This window comes from Protopterus annectens, chromosome 6.part0 (assembly GCF_019279795.1).
Source record: "Protopterus annectens isolate FY-2018-M chromosome 6.part0, PAN1.0, whole genome shotgun sequence".
Lineage (NCBI taxonomy): Eukaryota > Metazoa > Chordata > Ceratodontiformes > Protopteridae > Protopterus > Protopterus annectens.
In genome coordinates, this window is record NC_056737.1 from 732,979,883 (window position 1) to 733,005,313 (window position 25,431).

Below are 25,431 nucleotides of genomic sequence, written 5' to 3' on the forward strand. Positions count from 1 at the left end.
AAAGCTTTGGAGTTTGATGGGGGTTCTAGGTTAGTTTTAGTACTAAAGAAGATGTAGTTATAGACACTAGTCTAAAGTTTTTAGCCCTTCCCAGTCGGGTTAGTTCATATATAGGACAGACAAATCCAAAGTACATAAGCCAATTTGTTTTTTACTTCAACATCACTCATATGTTGAAATTCCATAGCACATGCTATTTAACATGTCTGTGCTGTATTTATTGATTAGGTTCAATTTATCACTTTTTTTAGCCAGCACTTGTTTAAGAAATGTGATTTATTTGTTACTGTACTGCTCTTAGTTTATTTCCTAACCTTCTCAGATACTGCAAAAGCTGTTCTGATTTTGCCAAAATATTTCTAAGTTTTGCAAAGTTCTTCTGTGTTTGCAGAAGTTCTCCTACATTTGTGCACTTTTTTCCTGTATTTGTGAACAATAATCAGGGTTAACTTATTTCCAATGATTCCGGATACTGCAGGAATTCTGCCTTTTGTCATAAAGCATTTACTACTATACTTGAGCTTAAAACCAGTTCATTTTACATTAAGATGGGGTTTTTTGCACTCCGGTGGGGGTAGAGGGCTGATTCAACACATCCAAGTTGGGAACTGCTGGTGGAGGACTTATTGTGAGTTTATCTGATTGGCCTGAAGGCTTAACTGTGTAAAAAAGTCTTTCATCCTGCTGGTATAAAAGCCTTGCATTTGCATTTTGCACAAACACAGCTACCCATGCCTTGTTTGTAAGCAAACCTCTCCAGTTTAAAATCCTCTATAGAAAATGCTCTCCATAGTCTCCCACTGTTCACAGCTGCTCAAAAAGTTGCCAGTTTGTGCAGAGGGTAGCACCACTGCAGGACATCTAATACTATACTACTAAACACTCGCACTTAGACCTTTAAGTGACTCTTCCTTCTTTCCCATTTACTAATACTGGGATAATGGATAGGCACTTCCCTGTCATGTCGGTTTCTGGCATGGTGGATATGTGCATCCTGAGGCAGTGGAGTAACTGCCTCATGTTCACTAACAACCATTTAATTTTAGAACAGAGAAAACAGTGTGTGAGAGATGTAGCTACACTGTCACTGGAGGCAAAGCTCTCACATACATACACAAAAAATACAAACTAGGTTGTTAGCATTACACCCAAAACACTCACTACCAACACTAAAAAAGAAACACCTAGACCCACATATGTGGAGGTACTCGCGTGTAATCTACCCAAACCCACAAGACCTCCTAAAAGCATATTTCAGTGGCACTGCACACACCCAAAAAAGACAGCACCTCACAAAACACACAACTCCGAAAATCATAGTAGCCCGACTTCCAAGCCCATATGGCAACACACCAAACTGCAAAATATTCTAGTTAATGGGGATTCCATTGTAAGATATACTGATAACCCCCTTACCAGGCACCCTTAGCATAAATAGGCTAGTCAACAAAAGGAAAAAAAATCCTCTCCAAAGCGAAGAAAGAACAGACAAAACAGTGTAAAAAGACAGTCAGTGTCTTTCGGCTTTTTCCGGTTAGAGGTCGCCACAGCAGAACTCCCATCCGCTAATGATTGGCAGTGGATTTTTACGGTGTCAAGTTGCCAGCCCAATGCCCAACCTTCAAAGAAGGCACGCCCATTCACACACGCACCTACCTGCATGTCTTTAACATCACTCAACCACAGGGAGGACACGCAACTCCACACAGAAGGGACTTCAGCCTAGAATCGAATGGGAGAACCTCTTGCTATGAGGCGACAACGCTAACCGCTGCACCAAAAACAAATATTAGACAGCTGGTCAAATCTGCAAACTAGGAGACAAAGATAACTTACCAGGTGAAAGATAACCATAAAGCTTTCTTTTGTTATGTTCATAACCTCAGGGGAAATGCTCAGCAGTGTGCCAAGTTAATCATGAATGGCAACACAGCCTGAAACTATAGCAAACCTGCTATCCAAACATTTCAGTTCAAATTTCTCCCTCCCATCACCTCCAACCAAAAAAATGCTCGTAACTATCACCCTACCAGTCATTATGAGGGAAACAGGTCCTTACTGCACTACTAAAGCCCAAAACACAGCCTCTATGGGTCCCAACAACATTCTAGGATGCTTCTTAAATAGCCTAAAACAGAACGTCAGGGCCACTAGAAATCCTCTTTAATCACAGCCTCCAGGTGGCCTTTGCCTCAGAGAAATGGAGGACTGCAACTATAGTCCATCTGCACAAGGGGGCCCCATTAACTGACTCAGGGAACTACAGACCGATAAGCTTCACCAGTCTTATCTGCAAGGCCATGAAGAGAATTTTCATGGACCCTATCAATGAGGACATAGGAAGGTTCCAAAAACTGGACCAGACCCAATTTGGCTTTGTTCATAGGTTCATACTAGGCTATCTGCCCTAGGGCATTTTTAAGCCTAGCCAGAGTGTGTTTGGCTTTCGCCACCCATTTTAAATTAATTTTGCTATGCCCTTTTTCGAGGTTCGTATACTGTGCCTCTGTCTAACAGTGACACAGAAGTGATACCCGGGGTTCACCTATGATCCCCCATCCACTCATCAAGATTCCTCTTGAAGAGAGTCAATGAGGGACTCTGCCTAACCTGGACTGGGATTTTATTCCAGAGTGAAGGGAGCCTCTGGGTTATGAATCTGTCCCTTCAGCATGTCCTATTTATTTCAGTGCTGAGGTTCAAGTCTCTCAAGTGTGTAGCTCAATGGGATTTGGATTTTCTGAGGTGCAGTATGTCCATTAATTCCGGGTTGGACATGGCTTTATACGTCAGGCACAGATCACCTCTGAGCAGGCGGTATGCCACTGAGTAGAGCTGGAGTTTCTTTAACCGGGCAGCATATTGGCATCTGTTTGAGCCCTTTGATCCTCTTGGTGAGGTACTTTTGGGGTCTTTCCAGTTGCTGCAGGTGTCTGGTAAGGTACATCCCAAAAGTGACATTGTACTCAATTATGGGCCTGATGAGGGATGAGTAAAGGGGCACGATGACCTCCCCTGATCTAGATGCGAATCCCTTCATGATTAGGTGGGCTATATAAAATGTTTTTCTAATCACTTTGGCCACGTGGTTGTCAAATGAGAGATTGCTATCAACCTGGGTCCCCAGGTCCCTAATTACTTCTTCCGTACTTAATGGATTACCACCTATGTGGTAATTTGTGGGCACTTTGTTTTTGCCAAAGGGGATGACTATACACTTTTTGGTGTTTAGATTGAGGCCATGGCAATGGCACCAGTTGTCTGTTTCTATGAGGCCCTTTTGGAGGATGCTTGTGTCTGCTGGAGAGTCGATTATAGCGCCCAGTTTGCAGTCATCTGCAAACTTGGTCAGCCACAGTCCTTCCGTGTTGGCCTGTACCTCCGAGAAATATATCCCTAACAGGAGAGGTCCCAGGACTGAGCCTTGTGGGATGCCACTTGTAACTGGTTTGGAGTCTGACATGGCTCCAGCAATTCTAACCATGTGGGTTCCGTCCTTGAGCCAGTTTGCAACCCATCTAGTTACATAGGGGTTTATATTTAAGCTGGTGAGCTTATCTATAATGCCCGAGTGGGGTATTGTATCGAAGGCTTTTGCGAGGTCCAGGTAGGCTGTGTGGACCACCTTCGCCTCATCAATGGCCTTGGTGACTGTTTCAAAGAAATCGACCAGGTTTAAGAGACAGGATCTGCCCTTAAAGCCGAACTGGGTAGGATCCAGTGTCTGTAGGTCCCCAATATCTTTTTTTTATGAGGTCCATGATGATCCTTTCCATAGCTTTGCAGACCAAGCTAGTCAGGCTTATGGGGCGTTTCCAGGATCCGTTGAGGCACCACCTTTGTATAGAGGGACCACTGTTGCTGTACGCCACTCTTTGGGTACATATCCTCTGGTAAGGCCGAGATTGAACAGTAGTTTTATGTTTGGGTTTAGCTCTTCTTGGAGTTCATGTAGGACGCAGCCCAGGACACCATCTGGTCCCATTGATGCTGTGTTTTTTGCTTTGGAGAGGGCGGCTCTTACCTGAGCATCTGAGATGTCAGGGGGGCAGCACTCTGCTGGGCTTTGTCATAGGGAGATCTTGCTTGTTAAGTCTGGTGGGCTTTGAGAGAGTCATCGGGCCATGGATAAGGGTAAAATGGTACACACCACTTATCTAGACCTAGCCAAAGCTTTTGACATAATCCCCCACTTGGAGTTCATAGATAAACTTACTGAGTTAGGTAAAAACCCCTGCATCATTAGATGGCTATCCAGCTGGCTCACTGACAGGGCATATTGTCCAGATAGGTGAATCCACTTTCAATAAGAAACCTGTTACTAGTGGTGTCTCACACAGCTCAGTGTTGGAACCACTCCTGTTTGGTATATACTTCTCGGAAGTGAAAGCCAATGTTGGGAGACTCTGGCTCACCAGGTTTTATGACTGTAAGCTGCGAGCAATCACCGAATCCCCAAATGATGTTGATATCCTACAAACAGGCCAAAAATGACAAGCAATGGTGCCAAAACCATGGTCTTAGACTAAATGCTAAAAAATGTGCAATCATACCCTTCAGTAAATCAGATATCCCTACAAATTATAATACTGATAGCACACCCCTAGAAGTAGACCCAGTGGTGAGGGACCTAGGAAACGATAGTAACCTAAACTTTGGCCACCAGGTAGCTACAGTAATGAGGAAAATCCTTCTGCCTGGCTCAACTTATAAGTAAAGGCACGGCATCAAGATCAAAGGAAGTCTTAGCACCATTGGACTTGGCCCTCATCAGGCCCATAATCGAGTACAATGTTCCCTTCTGCATGTACCTAACTAACCACTTAAACCAACTGTAGTGGCCCCACATGTTCCTCAGTAAAAAAATACAAAGCATAAGACACATGTCTTATGCAGATCAACTAAAGCCCTATCCCTTTATCCTGTCTCATATTGTTTATTTACAGAGGACTTATGCCTGACCTACAAGGCATTTTCTGGTCCAGCCCCAATGAAAATGTTACATATTTACAAGAAAAATTATACAAAGGTTATGCATTCCATGGACCTAAACCTTATTTGTGACTCTAACAGAACTTACTGGAGAAACAGATTTGGATCCCAAAGACTACCTTGTTTATGGAATAAACTTCCCATTTTCAGAAAACAAAGACTGTCCCTTACTCTCTTCAAACATGGTTTGGATAAATGAATGGGAAACCATAAATTCACACCTGGGGCACTGCCCATATCCCTTATGGACACAGGCAGTCTGTAAAATGACTCAGGGCTCGAAATACCCATACATCCACTACCTGATACTACGCCATCCCATATGTGCAGAATTAAGAAATATTATCATCATATCCTGGGTATTATTAGCTAGGCTTGTCAAGGCTCTTGTGCCATTAGCCTAGTAATCACCTGTGAACCTATATCCAACATACAAAGTCGCAGTTCCTGTGATGAAAAGACAATGTCGCTCTGCAGCTAATGACAATAAAGGAGTATCAGATCTAATAAACAGGTTCAAAAGTTGTGGTTGTAAAGCAGGTACCATTTCTAAGGCTAAATACTTGTCTGACACCCAAAACAGAGCCAACTTTTAACAATATCAAAAACAAGATTATCAGGATAATACACTTCAACTAGTTACTATTTATGGTTCCAGCACTGGCTGATTTATACAGCTCATTAACAAAACATTGGCATATTCTTGTATCTGATCCACAAATAAATTAATAGTTGACAGAGGTTATTAATGTTTCAGACAAGCTAAATATATTGCACAATTTTAGGTGTCTAAGAAACATGGGTACTTGAGGATTTTTCTATACAAATATGCATTACTGGAGAAGTTCTTAATGGCAGTTTTCCATGTGGCCATTGTCCCAACAGTAAGCTTATAGTAAAATATAAATTATTAACACTACTAACGCATCTAGGCTATTTCAACATCCTTATGCTAATAACCTGTCATAGAAAATTATATCAAACTAGTACTGAGGAAGAAGCTGTAATTCACTGAAATAGGTTTACTCTGTCCACTGTTGGAAAATATGGCACATATGGTGAAGGTTTTGACTCCTTTTTGATGTACTGGATTCCTCCTTTTGTTATGTTTCAAACCCTAATGCATACGCTCTGAATTACTTGCATGGTGTGTTAGCTCCTGATAAAAGGAAATATGGGATCAATAAAACTGGTACAGAGACCTTAATCTCATCTGTAAAGGAAAGCACTGCAGCAGATTTGAGTTCGTGGCCAGTTTGTTAATGAGCCAACTTCAGATAAAAACGGTCTTTTATTATTATTTTTATTAGATGATAACTGGGATGAGGACTTCTGAACAGAGAATCACCATGTTGTCAATGTATATGGTAATGTTTAAATAAAGCAGGTCTCAAGGGAGGCTGTTGCTATACATAGTTGGCCTTGTACCAAATCTTGATGGACCCCAGCTGCTGAAGTCCCAGTTAAAGAAGAATTTAGTCCAGTATCAGTAAAAGATGCAGCAGATAAAGTCTAAACCAAGAAATAAATAAGTTCTAAACCACAATTTTTGTGGTGGGAGACAGTAAATTAGTTTATCTAGCCAAAGGTTATGATTAATGATTTCAAACGTCCTTTATAAAATTAAGACAAACCGCTCCTGTTAAAAGGACATGTTCCATATTGGAGTACATTTGTGAAGTAATGCGAAAATAGCTGTCCTATACTTAAGTCTGGAGCAGTGTCATCAAACATGTCACATTTCTGTTACTATTTGAACAGCTTTGCACAGATTCATTTCTCAACTATTTTTGAAAACAGAAATTTGTTATTGGTCTGTAGTTGGTGACAGATCTGGGGAGAGGGCAGTAGGCAAGGGTATAATTAAAGCATGCTTCAAGCGGGGAGTTGCCATACCAGGGATAAGCGATAGGGTGAAAATGTGTCCCAAGAGCTTAGATAACAATGATGCAGCTGCTTTTCTACACATTTCTGGATGCAAACAGTGGAAGTGTGGATTACGTATATAATTAATTACTTTAAGGTGTTTGTCAGAATTCTTATATGTGGGAGTTTTGAAGTAGAAGGGAGAATAATCCTTTTCACATAGTGGATGATTCTACTAATTTAATAAAAGGGGTGAAGAGTTGTTGATAAGTTTTAGAATTGGATGAAATATCTGCATGCATGTCCTCAATAATTTCACATGATGAGTTGGTTGAAGAGTTTGGTTCTGAAATATTTTTGGATTACCAATTTGCAACTGAAAGATTCTGGAAGTACACTGATTTGGCATTTTTAGTCAGTATTCTAGTAGAGCACTGTAGTTTTTCTCGGGGCTCATTTTTTCACTATTTTACAAGTCTTACTTTTCCATTCTCTCCAGGCCTGGTCATTTTTTATTTCATCCTTTAGGCTTGCTGAAATCCATGGAGCACAGTTGCCTTTAACTTTGTATGTTTTAATGGCAGAGGTCTGTTTTGAATTGTAGCATGAATATATACTATAGTGGTAGGTCCAGTAGCCAAGAATTCATTCCATTCTGTTGAGCAGATTGCAGTTTGTCACAAGTTTAAAAATGATTAAGAATAAGTAGCAGGGTGTAGGTTTAGAAGGCAGCCTTAGTTCGACTTAACAATGAGAAAGAATGGGGCGATAGTGACAGAGACCATATGGTAGAATGATAAACTTCTTAAGTTTGTAATATTATCAATAATTACATTGATGAGAGAGGAGTTAGAGCCAGGGTTAGGCCAGGTCCCTCTTAAAAATAACCATAATGAGATTATAATGTACAAAATTTTATCAGTGTACCTCTGAGAAGAGAATTTTGTCCGCTAATGATTGGCAGTAGAGTTTTATGTGCTGGCTTGCCGGGCTAACGCCCAACCTTCTATGAAGGAATGCCCATTCACGCATGTTGCCACACAGAAGACGCTCTAACTGAGAATCGAACGGGAAACGTCTAACTGTGAGCCGACATCTCCATAGATAATCTATTAACTCTAGTTATACCAAGTGTTTGTACTAAAATAGATTCTAAGATGGACATGGCTGCAGGAGGAAGTATAAAAAGACAGTAGCTAAAATAAGTTAAGTACAGATACCTATTACTAACTGCAACATTGCCCCATTAGGATCTCATTCATTTCACCCATTACTTTTAGCAATGAAAACAGGACAAAAGTTATTTTTTTCTTAACATGTCTTATCCTGGTTAGGGGTCGCCACAGTGGAACTCCAGTCTGATAATGATAGGCAGTGAATTTTTATAGTGTCGAGTTGCCAACCCGGCATCCAACTTTCAAAGAAGGCACACCCACACACGCATGCACCTACCTGCATATGTATTTAAATTCACTATACCGCAGGGAGGACATGCAAACTCTGCTCAGAAGGTGCTCCAGCCAAGAATCAAACTGGAAAGGCTCTTGCTGCGAGGCAACAATGCTAACTGCTGCACCACCGTGGTCTGTCACCTACCTACAGTAGAATCCTGTAAAATCATTTAACTGTTGATCAAAAAGACTTTGCTGAAAGTCTTAAATGACAAATCTTTGTATGATAAAAAAAAAAAAAAATAAAAAAAAATCGACTTGACAGCCTGGAAACCCTTGGCCATGGGTAGGAGACTCCATTTTATCATATCCATGCGCTCCCATAGTAAAACAGTACAATGTGGCTGGACTGAGACTAAATCTCAGTTAAATAAGAGATTTAATCATTGTTAAGTAAATAATTAAATGTCAATCAATGTCAAAACGTACGCTGGGTACTATAACCCTAAAAAAAAAAAAAAAAAAAATTATCCACAGCAAACCTTGAATCAGTGACCTTACTCTCTATAGGTAATGTAGAACTGCCTCATGTACACAGACAACCCCCTCCTCCTACCACCAAACACTAATACATGCGAGAGATGCAATTATACAGCCACACTGGAGGCTAAGCTCTCTCAACCCAAGACTGGATCAGACAGTCAAGAGAAGGGAAATACTTGCATCACACCACCAGGCTCACATAAGCCCATTAAACCAGCACCAGCAAAAAACACACAAATGCGTGAAAACATACTCGGAGGCTCTAAATAAAAATCTGCAAAAGTAACAGAGACCTCCAAAAAAATCGTCCAAGCAACCTCCACCCCCCAACACAAATCATGAAACACATACTTCACAAAACCAGTGTGCCATGCAAGCACGGCCCTTAAGGCAAAATAACATACCCAACATACTAGTAATAGGTGACTCTAAAGTCAGGCACACTGACGTCCCACTCACCAGGCTAAATAAGGAGAAGGTTACTGTTAGCTGCCTGTCGGGTGCCAGGATCCGCCACATAACACAAGCACTCAGATCACTCCAGAACAAGTACAAATATGACTCTGTCATTGTCCATGTTGGTGTTAATGACCTGAGCTGTACCTCCCTGGACTACATGAAGAGACATGGAAGAGCTCTCTGATCACGTAGCCCTGGCTGGTATGACCCGGACCCTGAGTAGCATTCTGCCCTTACCAAGAATGATACCACACTATAAAGAAAAAATTCTCGAGATTGGCTAAGTTTCTGGTGTCATTCAAAGGGGATCTAGTGTCTGTCCGCCTAGGATGACATGCTCAACAAGCCACCCTGCTTCTCTAGAGACAGCTTGCACTGTCACCATTAGGCTTTTGAATACTGGCCAAGGCTCTTGCCACCCCCATAGTGCCTTTTTTTGGCTAGGCTCAAAAGACAAACCCACCGCCGTAAATAGCACAAGTAACAAAAAACTGAGGGTAATGCTACTCAATGCCAGAAGTCTAAACATCAAAATGCACACACTCGAGGCACTCCTCAGTATGGAGAAAATCAATTTATGTCCAGTAACAGAAACCTGGGTTAAGGCTCCAGAGAGCACTCCAGCACTACCAGGCTACAACTCATACCACACATTTCGGCCACAGAACCCAAACCGAAATACAAAAGGCGGGGGCGTATCCATATTCATCAAGGATACCCACACCTCCAGGTTAGTAGCACAGCACGATGCTTCAGAGATCATCCACGTGCAACTAACAACGGGCAAAACTACAGCTCAAATTGTATGTTGCTACAGATCACCCACCATGTCCCAGGATCCCCATTCTGCTTTTCTGGAAACACTGGGAAACAAAGGTCCTACCAAACACCCTGATATTGGATGATTTCAATTACCCAAACATTAACTGGGAGAACTACTGAAGTAACTAACTCCCTAGCCCAACATTTCCTAGAATTTATTAACTCAAACACCCTGGTTCAACTGGTTAACACTTCCACCAGAGGTGGTAGTATATTGGACCTGGTCATCACCAACATGATCAACCCCTTGCTGCTTAGATCTGACCATAAACAAATAACTTCAGATATCCACATTCCACCCCACCCCTGGACAGGAAACCACAGTGAAACACTTTTCAAAAGCAAACTTCATGTTACTTAAGTCCGAGGTGGAAAGTTTCAAAGCCCCCACACTAAAGGATAAAGCTATCCAAGCCGCAAAATACTTTACTAATGCATGCTATGGGCACCTAACAAGAATGCATGGATCATGCTATCCCCAAGCAAAACCAAGACTCACTCCTCCAAGAAAAGGAAACCAGTCTGGTGGACTCCTGCCATAAACAAGCTATACAATAGAAGGAGGAAACTAGTACAGAAAAGAGTAAAATCCCAAGAAGGGAAGACATCCCTGATCAGTTATCAGCAAGAAACTATGATCCCTCATAAAATCATCCAAGGCTAGCTTAGAAAGAATAATTGCCAAGGACTCCAAAGATAACCACAAGGCATTCTCTTTAGCTAGGTCAAGAATTTAAGTGGCAATGCTCAGATCTGCTCAGAGTTAGTGCAGAATGGCACAAAATACACTGAATCAACCGATATCACCAACATCCTGGCAGACAGGTTCAGTGCAAACTTCACCCCCCTCTCACCCTCAAAAGGGCTCATAACCATACCAGAAGAATGTAGAGTCCCTGGAATCACAGATACTCAGGTTAAAACAGCCCTCTCCAAAGCCAAAAACAGCATCAATGGGACCAGATGGTGTCCCAGGCTGCATCCTACATGAGCTCAAAGACGAACTAACCCCTCACCTAAACACACTTTTCAAACTCAGCCTCTCCACAGGCTACGTACCCACAGAGTGGCACACAGCAATGGTTATTCCGCTCCACAAAGGTGGAGCCACAACAGACCTTGGTAACTATCATCCTATAAGCCTGACTAGCTTGGTCTGCAAGGCTATGGAGCACATCATCATGGAACTCATTAACAGAGACATTAGGAACCTCCAAACACTGGACCCTACCCAGTTCGGCTTTGTTAAGGGCAGATCATGCCTCCTAAACCTGGTGGACTTCTTTAAGATAGTTACCACAGCTATAGATGAGGGAAAGGTGGTACACGCAGCCTACCTAGACCTCGCAAAGGCCTTCGACACCATTCCCCATTCTGGTATTATAGACAAGCTCTGCAACCTGAACATAAACCCCTACATCACAGATGGGTTGCCAAATGGCTCATGGACAGAACCCACATGGTGAGAGTTGTGGGAGCTAGGTCAGACTCTAAACCGGTTACAAGTGGCGTTCCCCAGGGCTCAGTCCTAGGACCCCTCCTGCTTGGCATATACTTCTCAAAGGTACAGGCAAGCACAGGAGGACTATGGCTGACCAAGTTTGCAGATGACTGCAAACTAGGGGCTATAACTGACTCTCCGGCTGACACAGACAGCCTTCAAAAGGGTCTTACAGAGATGGATACCTGGTGTCAAAATCATGGCCTCAAGCTAAATGCTAAAAAGTGCATAGTCATCCCCTTTGGAAAAAAAAACAAAGTACCCACAAACTACCATGTATGTGGTAGTCCCCTAAATACTGAAGATGTAATAAGGTATCTGGGGACCCAAGTAGATAGTAATCTCACCTTTGATAATCACATTGCCAAGGTGGTTAGAAAATCCTTCTATGTGGCCCACCTAATCACAAAAGGGTTCACATCCAGATCAAAAGAGGTCCTTGTGCCCCTCTACTCACCACTCATCAGACCCATCATAGAGTACAACACCCCATTTGGGATGCACCTTATAAGACACTTGCAACAGCTGGAAAGACCACAGAAGTACCTCACCAAGAGGATCACTGGCCTCAAACAGATGCCCTATGCAGCTCAAATGAAGAAACTCCAGCTGTACTTAGTTGCATACCACCTACTCAGAGGTGATCTCTGCTTGACATACAAGGCCATATCCAACCCAGAATTGACGGACATGCTCCACCTAAAGAAAACCTTATCCCCTTGAGCCACACGGTTTAAGGATCTAAACCTCACTACAACAATAAATAGGAGGTGCTGGAGGAATAGATTCCTTGTCCAAGTACAAGATTCCAATCTACATTAGGCAGAGCTCCTCGCTAACACTCTTCAAAAGAAATCTTGACAAGTGGATGGGAAACAAAGTTTACCCCGAGGATCACTTCAGTGGCTGTGCTGGACAGAGGCACATGGAACTAATCTAAGGGGACAGTAAAAGACAACACATTCTGGCTAGGCTTATAAATGCTTTCGGGCAGATAGCCTAGTACCCACCTATAATGAGCAGCTGTTGTGACATTGCCTGCGTTACGTACTGGAGCTTTTCTGCTGCTCACATAGTAGGGTGCAGTTTTATTGCATTCTGCTTGATTTTTTTTCCATATTATACAAAGTCACCATTTAGGACATTTAATGAACTCTGTATGATCAATAGTCGAATGATTTTACAGGATTCGACTGACATGTAAAAAGCCAAAAACACCACCTTCATGACTAATGCCTGGTCCACTGTCTGGGAACTAAGTATAAGAGAAGGGGGTAAAAAATAAAAGGGAATTTAAAAGTGTTTTTAGACATGACTCTGACTGCTAGTATTGTAGGGATATGTTGATGTACCCAACCTTCTTATTGGGACCATTTATTATTAATGCCACATACACAGATTCAGTAGTTAAATCATTATTGGATTTTATAAGTAGGAGGGTTACAAAATGCTTTTGTGATCTGTAGTTGGTTTTCATTGGGGTGTATATAGAAAAAATAGTTTACAGTTCAGCCACTATTCAGTTGTAGGGATAGTGCGAGTCTGTACCTATGAACTGCTCATCACTGGGTTTATAGGTGCTTTGCCAGAGCATTTTTTTTTCTTTAAAATGAGGTAAAATAAGTCATAATAGGAGCATTAGCCTATGTACCATTAGCACAGTAAGGGTATTTTGCAGCATTAGCCTATGTACAATTAACATGGTAAGAGGAATTCCTGCTTTAAAAGGAGCAATGATAATAAAGTTTGACAACCACTGCCGGAATGTGTCTAAGATTCCTAGGAAGGTGTAGCAAAAGATGTGGAGCAGCTGGAATAAAATAAAGGATTAAGGGGTGGTTGGAAGGGGAGCTGGTGGTGATAAGGAAGTGAATGGACTGTTAATCAGCCCATCAGTGGTACCCAGTGTGTACATGCATACTGTCTCTCTCTCTCTCGTTAGTAAAGTGTATCTGCAATATCCTCACACATGCAATATAAGAATCCTATAATTCTTTACAAAAAATACAGAAAACAAATGAGAAAAAAAAACACTACAAAAAAAACTTTGCATCCATATAACATTACAAGCACTGTAAATATAATGGTTTCTATTTTCAAGAAAACAAGGGGTACTTTGTGGTAATCGTACAGTTCCTGGTACTACTGGTTGATTAAAGGTGACAAGAGACCCAAAAAAACCCTATGAAATATTCAATACTTTATTTTATTCTGGAGTGGTGCAGCGACAGTTGTCTGTCGGAGGAAATGTGCAATAGAAGTCAGTCTGCTACATGGGCTGTGCAAGACTCTCCCCAAAAATGTTCCATATACCAAGGGACTCGCTTTGTTTTTTCTGTTTTAAATAAAGAAATATACCAAGAGAAAAGAAAAAATTAAGTAGCAGTGAGGATACTTGACAGTTCAATACAAGATGCATCAATACTGGCCTTACTTCTTACTTACTGTGCACATGATGCAAAGAAACAAAGGGAAGCTTAACAGAAACAATGAATTTCTGTAACAAGCAGCATCCCATGATTCTTGCCTCAGGAAAGGTACACAAGGTGGGTTTGGCATATTTAAGGTCTTTGTCTCACTGGCACAAGGTACAGGGTTTAATTCTGATCTCAACTTATTGCCTACGCTTAAAATTGCCCTTCAGGGAAGTTAGCCTAGTATTCACCTATGAAGATCCATTTTATATGACCGTCACAGTTTGAAAGAACCTCACAGCAAACTGAGAATGTGTCTGGTTTATCTCTCTTCAACTTCTCTGTCTGGCAATAATGTAAACAAAAAGATTGACTTTCAACAGGATTCATTACCAGAGGGAGTTGCACCAAAAATGAAAATATATATGCAAACTCTTCCTCCAGTTATTCTCTCTCATCAGAAATGTTTCATTGATTTTTCCAACACCTATTTTATTCTATTCACTGTGACAGGAATGCTGGACACTATCCAAGCAAGCAATAGATGTGAAGTGGAGAGCCAAACCTGAGCTGGACATACGTCCATCCAACTTACAGATGGAGTCTTTGTGAAAGGACATACTTTTCTCACACCTGTTTTTGTAACAGACTACCTGAGAGGTCTCTGTTCAACATCTGATGAAGCAATAAAAAGTCATCCTCTGTGAGGTATTTTAAAATCATGGGGCATTGCACTAGATGTAATACTGTTGTACTGCATGAATTCAGTTCTAGGAGAAAAAGTGTGATTCTGTCATTGGAGTCTACAGTAAACAATTATGTCAGATTTTTTGTGCTGTTTGACAGAAACAATAATGTTCAAAGAAAGCCTATAGGTTTACTACTACAATATCGCCACATCCAGTCAACCTCCTGGAGCAAGAAATCTGGACAAAGCCTAAAATAATAGGGGAAAGGCCCAAAAATAAGGAAAGATTTTTAATATTGCTCTTATAAACATAGACAGTTGCTAGAGTAACAAGATTTGTGTTAGCATGCATTTTCTAAAAGGATGTGAAATCTGAAACTCAAATGAATGTCATTATTTAGTGACTTCAATCCTCACTGATTTGCCAGAAAACAAATTTTATGAGAAAGACCAAAAATCTGAGCCAAAAATCTGGCAGTTGAGAGAGATGTTCAGAAGCATTATAATCGCTTTTTCCAAGAAGGTTTAACTCTTCACCTATGCTCAACAGTAAGGCATTGGGATACAGCCATCTACTTAATTGCTTAACCGCTAAAACAGGCATAAATCTTAATGGCAAACAGCTCCATTTCGGACTACTGTGCCAGTATTGAATCGTACACAGTTAGTCAAACTGTGTGCTGCTTGAATAACCAACTAACCAAAATACAGTGTGTGTGGGGGGGTTACAGCCCCCCAACTAGGTGGGTTTTACTTACCATGGCATGAGTTTCTTTTTCAGTTGGCCACATATTTACTTACCCTGGTAAAAACTGATGGATTTCTGAAGTTTCGTGATTTTCGACTTAGGATTTTTAAAGTTGGTTATGCAAGACTTGGGCTTCAAAAGTAGACTCTAATGTATACAGGACATATGGCAGCAGAAAAATAAAAAGGTATAGCTGCTCTGCTACAGATGATCATAAAAGTCACATCCCTATATAGCATACCAATCTTCCAAATGGTTTCTTGTTATGACTAACATAATACCTCGAGTTCAGTTTATATCAGGGGATGCATATATCAGTTTACATTAATTTGATTGGTACGGCAGTGTGAATTTGATTATTGGATGAAGTAGCACGATTTTAACTGACAGGCTGAAGAACTTCCCTTTCTATGGTGTGTATGTTCCACAGAAAGGAGCAAATGAAGCAAACTGGGTCTATATCAGCATATCAAATACTGAAAACGCCGAATGCAATTTCATCGAACTGAAATGTTCGAAATCTCAAAACAGCGAACTGACGGAACATCGATTTCTTTCCCAGGGAAAGAAATCGGTGTTCCGTGCAAAAAAAAAATTGTAATACTTTAAACACTAACAGAAGTGGGGGGCTGTGCCCCCAGCCCCCCCTACTTAAATATACCAACTCCAAGACCGGACCACAGTGGAGGAAATAGCAAACTTCGATGACGGCCCACCGATTTCTTTCCCTGGGAAAGAAATCAATGTTCCGTCAGTTCGCTTTTCTGAGATTTCGAACATTTCAGTTAGATGAAATTAAATTTGGCGTTTTCAACATTCAAAATGCTGATAGGAACCCAAGAAAATTAGCTTAATACAGGTTAATAATAATGAAATTAAATGGGGAAGTTAGAACAGTCTCTCTTACACAGCAAACATCATAATTGTAGAGTGTATGGTAGTAGCTGAGCTGAACAAGGAAAAGGCAATCTGACCAGGTATTATGGTTCTGTCCTAAATCTAGTCTGGAATGGCTATGGTTAAATTTGAGACACCTGTTCAACACAGAACTGAGGTGAAGAGGGCTCTATAAAAGAAATATAGCTCTAGAGGTTGGCAAAGATATGCAGTACAAAGCTGTAGTTGGCATCAGTGGGATAGTCTTTCTCTACAGCTAGTTATGTCTGCTGTAAATATTCTGGTGCCTGTGTTTGTTTGAAAGGCTGAGCACATTCAACTCTACTCTTGGATTTTATGTTATGCGAGGACTTTTGAAAATGATGGCCTCATTCACTGGAGAAGAGATTAGAAACACTTCGACCTTTAGGATTTGTAAATAATGCTGTATTCAGGCATCCCCCGATTCTTCCTGTTGTCAGTTCCATCCTTGCCCTGATGTCTTATCCTACGTGATGGTGCAACCTCTTCCTAAAAAGTACTCAGAAGCAAGGTTCAGGTCCACTGAATGACTACACAAAGATCAGAGGGCCTCTATACCTTTTAAGGTAGCGGTTGAGCAAAGTCCAAGCTGAGAAATAAACTGACAAAAACAAAAAAAACACATACAAATATCAAAGTAGAAATGCATAACACAAAGATTATAACAGAAAGTAAGTGTTGTAACCATACAGCTATCAAAGTGCAGACAATACAGCATTCTTGAAGATGCACCTTGCTCAGTACTCTCCCATTCCCAAATATGCAGTGGGAGGGGACTTTCTTGACACAATAAAGTCTGAAGCCGAAAAAAAGTATCACATATACTTAAATATCACTATACAAAGCTGTTTGAACCTATGAAAGAATCAGATTTATTGATGCAAATAAAGTTCATTGTTCAATGATTCTTATTAAAAGTTAACAATAGCACAGAGAAAAGCATGGATTCCAAGAAGACTGCCTAACCAAAAGGACAACGTTTAGGATGCTATCTGAATTTCCACACCAGTTTAGAGATATTAGCTAGATTTCAAGTGTCTTATTTCTTCAAAACAGGATCAAATTTTATGACAAAAAAATGAAAAATCCTTCCGACTTTAAGTTTTAAACCCTCTAAGGGCATGGATGAGTTGAAGATCCCTGTGTGTGATCCTGAAAACAAGGAAAGGACTAGAAACAAAAACCTGGTGCCACATTAAGGCTTTACTAGACAATGTCTAATGCTGGGACAAAAATATGCTTGTATGTAGATCTGACCGAAGCCCTAGTCAGTGTATTAGGAATTAACGGATAGCATGGAATAGATTTCTTATGGAAAGCCTGAATGTCCAGACACTAGGGATAACCAATCCCTCTTTGAGGCTTAAAAGTAGCTCATGTGTGCACTGATTCACCTCATCACAAATTATTTCTGGATAATGCAGAAATAACACAAACTCCTTAAAGAACCTAATAATTTAATATCCAATAAAATAAAAAAGACCACACTAAGTTACAGCACAGAAAATGTCACCAGACTTTCCCACCTTCCCATAGGGCAGGAGAAGCTAGTTGCTATTTGTCCCTGTACATCATAAGTCTGCATCTTCCATATCAAAGTGTCTGCAAATTCTCTCAATTTAAGAAAATTAAGAAATGAACTGAGTCACCATGTACCTCTTCTCATGACAGGATTTACTGGCTGATACTAGAAAGATGGCCAAAATTGTTGCATTTAAGCAACTTTTTTTTAAAAAAGTCTGTAAACCCTTTCCAAAGACTTGGGTTATATAAAGGTCAATACCTTTCCTATGTCAGGTGTTCTTTTAAAGCAAATGGCTTCTCAGCTCAGTACAACAGCATAAACGAGCATCTTTTCAGTGAAGTGATATCATATTTATATATATTATCTTTTAGTTTATTGCTTGAATTAGGACTTAAAATTATCTTGCCTCAATATTTCATTATGATTTGTTTGCCTAAAATATGTACAAACTTGTATAGAATATGTAGACTCGGCCCATTTAATCGATAGACTTTCTATATTTAACAGTATGTGGAACAGCAATGGATCCCTACACCAGACTGCACCCTGGCGCCATCCATTCTATGTGCTGTTGAAGCAGAGCTTACTTTTGGGGAGCATTATTTTGGGGAAGAGTATGATATTGAGGTTATGTGGCTGCACGTAATTTCTAAGATTATTTCAAACTACAAATTCCCTGTAAAAAAAAAAAAATTCTTCGCTTTTTTAAATTTATTCTTTTGAGTAAAATGAATTGCTACTTCTCAGACCCCTTCAGCCATGACCTGGACCCACAAGATTAAGAGTAACTGCATTGCATATGGAGAATTTAATGTATCCAATCAGCATATACATTTATGAGAGGCAAAAGAAAACCACAGCACCCAGAGAAATACAGAAACATGGAAAGAACATGCAAGCTGCCCACATGAGCCACACACCCTGGAGATTAGTAACAGAAACAGAAATTTTACTCACAATTCTCTACACTGCAGAACTATACTAATGTATTCAACCTTATGGCCTTAACTGGAAGCATCCAGTTCCAATGTTCAGGTGCATAGCTTGGTCACCTAATTGTTAACTTGCCACCACCAATTATAGCTACTGAATTCTTTTAACTTTTGTGTGATTTTCCCCATGTCCTAACATCTGTCAATATTTGGTTCTAAAACACGTGACAGACTGGCTGAGACAAGAGAGAAAGCTTTCAGCTCCAACAGCTTTATTTTGATTCTGCAGATAACACAGCAATATACAGGAAACCAAACTACATAATGCACCAGCATGACTGAGTGAAGTTGTAGTCACCAATACACATACACATATGAAAACACACACACACACACACACACACACACACACTAATTCCCCTTTTTAACAGAAACAAATTATATGCCTATTTTTTGAGGATAGATGGACACTGTATAATACAGCAAACAAGAGAGATTTGGACAGAACACTTAAAAAAGCTCTCAAACTTTCAAATGGCACTTATTTTCCTTGGATACATACATGCAACATTATTATTACAAACAGATGTAGGAGTGGCCTAACAAAGGTGTGCGATACTGTAACACCTTAAACACCTTAACACCTTAGTATTAAAACTTCAAATGTTCTGATATCGAACACTATTCAGCAAATGCTAAGAATAGCGAAGCTGCAGAACAGCGAATTCTTTCCTCGGGAAAGAATTCAGTTGGTCATTTCTGTGGCTTCGCTATTCTTAGCGCTGTGGTGGAAAGTTACGGGTTGGGTTCAGTTAAGTGTGCGAGTGTTTGTATGTTAGGGTTAGGGGCGGGTTAAGTGAGTTAGGGTTAGGGCGCGGGTTATGCGTGTGTGCGATAGTGACAGACCTTAGGGTTAGAGTCTGGGTTAAGGTAAGTGGGTAGATAGTAGTATATGTTTAGTTTAGTGTAGCGTTAGATGTAGGAATTTAAGTGTGTGTGTGTGTGTGTGTGTGTGTGTGTGTGTGTGTGTGTGTGTGTGTGTGTGTGTGTGTGTGTGTGTGCGGTTGCTGTTTGTTTGATGCGCTTGTGTTGTTTGTATGTGTTTCGGAGCAGCATGGGAAAAAATTCACTGTTCTGATTGTTCGATATTTTCATGTTTAGATGTTTTGGGGCCTATGAAATAGCATTCGTTTTTTTCATCTTTCGATAACATGATATAAATGCCATAAAAGACTGTAAAAATCTACAGACAACAGTAGGTAAAAAGGTCTATAGGTGATGCAAACTAAAGTTCAGACAAAAAAGGCAGCATAATGTTAACTGACTGACATTCTAAACGTGAGCAAGTGTGTTTGCATATCTGGAATTTCTGTTACTTGTTGCAACTTTCTTAATATATTTTCATCTTGCATTTCTCTCAGTATTTCACTTGAGTTTAGTCATGTCTGTGTTCAATCATGCTAGTGGCAGCTGTTCTCTTGTTTGGTTTCCTTAGCGGTAGATGAGTAAAGTGGGTAAAAACGCTTGTTCGAAATTATATCCCTTGTCCATATAGCATAAGTTCAGGAAACATTTTAGCATAAGTCCCAGACACCCCTCAAAGATGACTCCATGAAGTATCTTAAGTGACTCCACATTTATGGGAACATGCTGCTTTCTAAATTACTTCCCTACTCAAGTTTTGTTTTTTTTCTGAAAACAGACAGCATCCGGTTCGTTATCCTAATATAGAAAACTCCAATTCCAATATTTCTTCAGTTTTGGCACTGCAAGACAATCGGCTACAGAACAAGTCACTGGGGAGATCATTACCATCTAATGAACAGAAATTTTATGTTATGAAGTTCTTGATTTGCTACCAAGGATAATTTTTTGCAACTATGATCATCATAAATTATTCCGCATCCATTAAAATCACCACATACAGCTGAGTATGTCCTCCGATCCTCATTGACAGTTAAACACTTTGAGAGAGACACTCTTCCCAAGAAAAATAATGTATGTTCTACAACAACCCTCTTTCCAACTTCACATACAATTGTAATACTTCCAAAAACTGTTGCAGAGCAATATAAAACACTGAAGTGGGCCAACAGGTAATCAAAACGGCTTTTGAAGTAGGATATCAGCTCTTCAGTCTCTTTCTTTGGACATTAGAGACTTCTAGAATTTCACCAATGATTTTAACTGCCCAACAACCCTCTATAAATTATCAGTTTCTTCTTTTATTGTAAGTGGTCTCAAATTAACATCAGAAAAAGCACAAACCAGAAAGTCTAAGGCTTTGAAAACAGTCTGAACCATTTAAAGGAAGACAACTGACTTGGAGTCCAGGACTAGATTATAAAATTTATATTTTCTGGGCATTCTTGGACACAGAGAAGTTCAAAGATTGTACAGTAAACTCTCAGCTAACCGGCACCCATGGGGATTGGTAGATGCCAGATAATTGTAGTTTCCTGTTGCTTGAGAGTTACAATTAAAAAAGGCCTGACTAATACTGTACCCCATACTAATTTGTTTGATTTGACTTGTTCTCAGGTTGGGGAGAGAGGGAATGTATTCCCATCTCCCTTTGTAAACCTCAGACTCTAAAAACATAAGGTATGTTTCTGCGGGTGGGGTGGGGGGGGGGCCAGAAAGTGCAACACATGAAAATTGTACTCTGTTTCTTCTATTTTTTTTTTTTGCCAGTTGCTTGAGTTCCGGTTAACTGAGAGTTTACTGTAAAATAAGTCTGTACATGTACATCTAAAGATATTACATAATTCTCCTAAATGTTTCAGCTGGATCTTCAAGTCAGTCCTCCTAAATCTGGTATTAAGAGGACAGTTACAGTCAAGTTTTATTTCTATTTGACATTTGTTGACCAGGAGTGCCAGACTGAGTAAAAGCCCCTTTTCAGTGGAGGCCCAAGGAGAAAAGCTCCACAATAAAAGGCAACTAATGACAAACAAGCAAAAGTTTAAAATGCACATAAAAGTGAATACAAAATAATAAGTAAAACAGAACAAGCTTGCTTGAAGCAGAAGTAAGACTATGTACACTTTTTGAAATGGGTACAGTGTGTAGATGTTCTGACCATGGTATTATGACAAGCAAAGTCACAGAGCAGTTACTCGAACCAGCAGGTTATTTACAAGTGTCTTGATAGAGAGTCAGTTTAACAGTGGAGGAGGAAATAAGAAAAAGAGGACAGGTAACAGTATACAGCATCAGTAAAGTTTATGTATACAGTGACTGTGATGTCTGAGATCAGCTAGGATTTATAGTCACAAGTTGAGGTGTTAAGCAGATATTGTTTAAAAGCTTTTTTGAATTCATGTGTAATGGTTATTTTTCTGATGTCAAGGGGAAGCTTACTCCAGTTTAGGGCAGGAGAGCAGCAATACAAGATTTGGCCAATGTTTTTTTTTTTTGGGGGGGGGGTTTAAAGATTTCAAGGTGGTGTTGGTTACAGCTCCTTAGGGGTCTAGCTGGAGTACAGAGAGAAACCAGATTGGAGCTGCTAGGGCAGGCAGTGGGACTGTAGAGGATGGAATGAATGATCGAGAGTTGAAGTTGATGGGGGATCTTGCGCCAGTAGTGTGAATTAGGGGACTGATTAGCAGCACACCAGGCAACTTTGTTGTAGGTACTTTCCAATTTGGTTGGTAGGGAGGTTTGAAGTTTTTCTCTTATTTTAGACAGGAGGGATAATATTGCTATGGGGCAGTGGTTAAAATCACTGGAGTTACCTTCTTTGTGAATAGATATAGTATAGAACTGTTTCCATAGTGAAGGGACAGTGGATTCAGATAGAGAGCAGTTTATGAGTATGGAGATGGGGTGAGCTATGGAGTATGCAGCTAGTTTGAGAAACAGTGGAGGTAGTTTGTCCACAGAAGGAGACAAAAGGACTGAGCTTTCAGAGGAGGTTTTTAATGTAATTTGTAGGTACAGGTTTGAGTGAAAAGGAGTTCTTTAGGTGAGAACAGGAGGGAGGGTTGGAGAGGTTAGAAGTTGGGATCACTTTACTAATGGTGTCAATAAAAGTAGGAGTTAAGTAAAGTGGCTGTTTCAAGGGGAGTATTATCTGTACAAGGATTAGTAGTATTGAGGTTACCTGGGTGGAGAATTTGACTGATAGTGTTCCAGGATTTTTTAGGGTTGTTTTGAAAGGTTGTCTGTGGTTTATGTAAAAGTTTTTCTTGTCAAGGTTGATTTTTTTTTTCCAGAGGTTAAGTTCTTTGTAGGTTTGGAGGTGGGTGGGGGATCTGGTCTTGGTCCAGAGTTTCCAGGATTTGTCCTTTTTGTGCATAAAAAGAGTTCATGTGGCCTGGGATATCCAAGGGGTGTAGTGGGATTTAACCCTTATTTTTCAAAGGGGGGGGGGGGCAAGTGAGTTGAGTATGTTAAGAAATATGGAATTAAATTTGAGAACTGCTTCATCTAGGGGAAGGTGAGATAGGAAGGACCAGTTAATAAAGAGTGCATGTTATTGAATACTTCTGGGAGAAACTTGGAGAGGCTATGGAATTCTTTGGGTGGTTGTGGGCTTTGGAGGTGGGGGAAGTATCTTCGGATACAAACTGGGGAATGGTCACTGATGAAGTTGGGTAAAGTGTCAGGGTGGTGGTCATAGGTCTGGATTGGAGTCTAGTATCCAGTAAGTGATAGAGGAGGAGTTGGTTGGCTTATTAAGGTGTGTGGGCATGGTAATAAGTTAGGTAAATCCATTTAGAATGATAAAAGAGCAAGGTGATATGGAGGACAGAGATAGCCAGCTTACATTAACATCACCTAACAGAGTTGTTTCTTTGGGTATGTTGGAAAGCCATGCAAGTGTTTGTTCTAGTAATGGAATGTTGTCTCCAGGGTATGCAGATTGCTGCAATTGTTATAGTTTTGTGGTCATTGAGCTTGTAGTTTGCAGTAAGGAGTTCAACTGGATGGAAGGAAGGGGGTGGGTTTGATATGGGGGACTGACTTAGGTGGTCAGCGTACAGAATGGCAATGCCTCCACCTTTTTTATTAGCTCAGTCCAAGCAATGGATATTATAATCAGGGGAAGGAATTCTTTGTCAGGGATGTGGGGTTTGAGCCAGGTTTCTGTTACAGTGATTATGTCAGGAGAGTAAAGGGCCATCCAAGCATGGAATTCACTTATTCATGATGCTACGAATATTGAAAGAGAAAAGTGTGTCGAGTGTTTGTTAGGTGATAGAATGGAGGCTGTGTTCTAGTTGAGGTGTTGGGGGTTGGAGATGGGTCCTGGGTTGGGGTGTATGTCACCAAAGAGAAGGGAATTGTAGGGATAGAGTAGGGTTTGTGATACTGGGTGATAGGAGTAATGTTTGCGCTTAGAGTTAAGGAGATTTTTTTTTTGTGTGAGGGGATGTTTTGATCTTGTGAAGGAGCCAGTTGGAGGAGAGGAATAGGGAGAGAGATATGGGGAAATAGTTCTGGATTTGTTTTTTAGTGATGGTGGTGTGTGTGGAGGTTGGTGGAAGGTGTAGGGGTTCAATTGGTGTGTGATAGGAGAAGTAGGATAGCAGATGGAGAAGGGGAGTGAGGATGTGGGTACAAAGCAAGTTGAGGTTCAGAAACTTAATAGGTAAGGGGGAGTTGTAATGTGAGTGTAAGTCCCTCTCCTTCACTCAAAAAATGTGGTATCCAGGAAGTTATAGCAGTTAAACAATACTCATCAGGATACTACCACCATTTTTCAGGACTTAACCTACAACATCATGGGGATACTGTTCATCCACGGAATTCCATCAAGATTAATTTATTCAGCAGTGCTTTCTGCTTCCATTTTCCCAAAAAAGGCTACAGCTTTAAATATGCTTAGAGAATGGGAAAATTGTACATTAAACGCTGACTGGAGAACAAACATATATGCATAAAATGAAGGAAAAGTATATAAAGCAAAAAAAAAGTGCGAGTGTGAGTTCATGCACGCATGTGTGGAAAAGAGAAAAAGAAAAAAAACAGAGCACATAGCAATATCTTCAGACTGCAAGAAGTGGTCTAGCATTCCCTAACCAATAAGTATAAAACTCTAATGTCAAGTAAAGGCTCATAGGAGATTACTAGGCTATTGACCCAGAGGTCATTTTAAGCCTAGCCATTTCACCTCAGTGATTTACCAGTAAAGCAACCATTCTACATGGAATAGAGCAACATTATGTGGCAAAATCAGGGACAGTAAAAGGCATTTGGGAGAGTCACAGCATTTTGTATTCTATGATTTATTTTCCCTCCATTTGCTCACAGTGACACATATGAATTGTATTAGTGGCTTTAACTGTTGGACATGTGTGTGCACTCGCATTTCTATACGTGTGGGAGCCTATGTGTTTGCAGACATTCAAATATTTACATAACTTATATTTTGGATGCAAAATACTTCCTACAACAATAATTACATATGCTACAGCAAGTATGAAACATTAGGTGGAGGAACTATTTCACATTTAAAAAAATATACAGCAATAAAAACACCGAACAGTTTAACACACGGTCCATTTTTTTAAGTACAATAAAGCCCTCCAGGGTGTGTGCTGTGGAGGAAAAAAATGGCCTTCCACGGGTGCAGATGCCCTCTGTCTGGACTGCTGAGCCTCACAACACCCCTGGGTGGGCATTAT

General features: G+C 40.4%; 1 protein-coding gene across 3 annotated transcripts in view; it reads right to left on the reverse strand.

The window, feature by feature from the left end:
- Window positions 1–25,431, reverse strand: part of TBPL2 (TATA-box binding protein like 2) — a 559,024-nt gene that overhangs the window by 335,327 nt on the left and 198,266 nt on the right. The gene's annotated exons all lie outside the window — the stretch shown is intronic.